Raw genomic sequence first — 1763 nt, 5'->3', positions numbered from 1 at the left:
ACACAAATAGGTATCTTTCTGATAGTCTCTGCTTTCAACCAAAATCCATCTGACATCAGCAATTATATCCCTCATTCCATGTCCTTTTCTGAATTCAGCTTGAATTTCTGGCAGTTCTCTACCAATGTACTATTCCTGCCATTTAAAAATAATCTTTAGTAATATTTTACTTGTGTGTAGTATCGATGATATTATTCAGTAAATACCACATTCTGTTGGATGGCACCCCTCTTGGGAACTGGAAGAAATATGATCTCTTGTTAATAAGCCCAGGTAGATGTCTTCCATATTTGTTGACCAAACCTGATAAGCATATTCAGGGTTGAACCTGTTCCCTAAAATTCCTTAGTTTGTATTCCATCAATTCTTGGAATCTTGTTGTTGTTGTTTTTTTTTTGTCAATACCTTCAATACAACTTGGAATACTTTCTTCAGAATTGTTGGTTCTTGATCATATATTACTTCTTGAAATATATTTAGAGGAGTTCTGTGTCAACTAATTCTTTTTGTGGTACAGTGACTCTGTGTATTCTTTCCATCTTTTGTTGATACACCACTCAAGATTTTGTCCATAGAATCCTTTAGTGTTGCAACTCAAGACTTCAACTGGTTCTTCAGTTATTTCAGCTTGAGAAATGCTGAGCATGTTGTTTCCTTTTGGTTTACTAACTTCAGCTCTTTGCACATTTCATTATAACACTTTGCCTTGTCTTCTTGAGCTGTCCTTTGAAATCTTCTGTTCACCTCTTTTACCTCAGCATTCCTTCTTCTTGTTTTGGCTTCCTTTCATTCCAGTGCAAGTTTCAGAGTCTCTCCTGTCATCTGCCTGTTAGTTTGCCATACTCTAGTGGCTTGCATATTCCTGTGAAGCTGAAAGTTATACCACCAGTATTTCAAACACCAGCAGGGTGATAGCTAAAAGATTCATAGCATTATTCACTAGCATGTTAATTGCATTTAAATCAAGCCCATTGGTTTTATAGCAATTAGACTCTTACTTTTGATTCAGATGGGCTGAATATCCACAAGGATCAGAAAGTATATGAAACTCACTACCCACAGGAGAAAGATGGGCAATCTCTTTAAGTGCAATTAACTGCCTCTCAAAACCTAGTCAGCTATGAGTTGGTACTGACTTGATGGTACATAACAATAGTATGCTTAATACAGGTTATGAGATTATTACCACAAGAAAGCTGACCATATGGTAACTAGTAAATTACCTGAGATAACCATAAATATAAAATCTTTGCTGACATTTCTTATGTTCTGTAATTACTCTGAGGCTGTGCCCTGTTAAATGCTTCCCTGGGAGCCTCCTCGGTGTGCATATCTAACAAATGCATTATTCATCCTTGTATATTTAACACTTAATGTTTTCTCTTTGGATAATTTACATTTATGAATTTATTCTGTAAGTATTTCTAAAATAGACTCCACATATCACCGGAAAGAGTTTAATGATGAGAGATAACTGGAGCTCATAATTTCTCCAAGCTATTTATGAAAACAAAGAACAGCCTAGTTATTATTCAGATGTAAAACCTCTATTCATCAAAAAGGTATTGATTTCATATTTTCAACCAAAATAATCCTGAATTATTTTAAGTCATGAAACAAATGTCATCCAAATTGGAATTTCAAGATAGGTTTGTAATCAAAAGGACTGTGTAGCTTTGAGTTGAAATTCAAATAGCTGTTTCATTTTATCCCCCTCCCCCTTTTTAGACTTGAATAGCAGCAATGTGAAAGAGAATAATACA

This window comes from Elephantulus edwardii, unplaced genomic scaffold (genome assembly GCF_000299155.1).
Source record: "Elephantulus edwardii isolate Elephantulus edwardi_28Jun2011 unplaced genomic scaffold, EleEdw1.0 scaffold00256, whole genome shotgun sequence".
In the NCBI taxonomy this organism is placed as follows: domain Eukaryota; kingdom Metazoa; phylum Chordata; class Mammalia; order Macroscelidea; family Macroscelididae; genus Elephantulus; species Elephantulus edwardii.
This window is presented reverse-complemented; position numbering follows the sequence as displayed.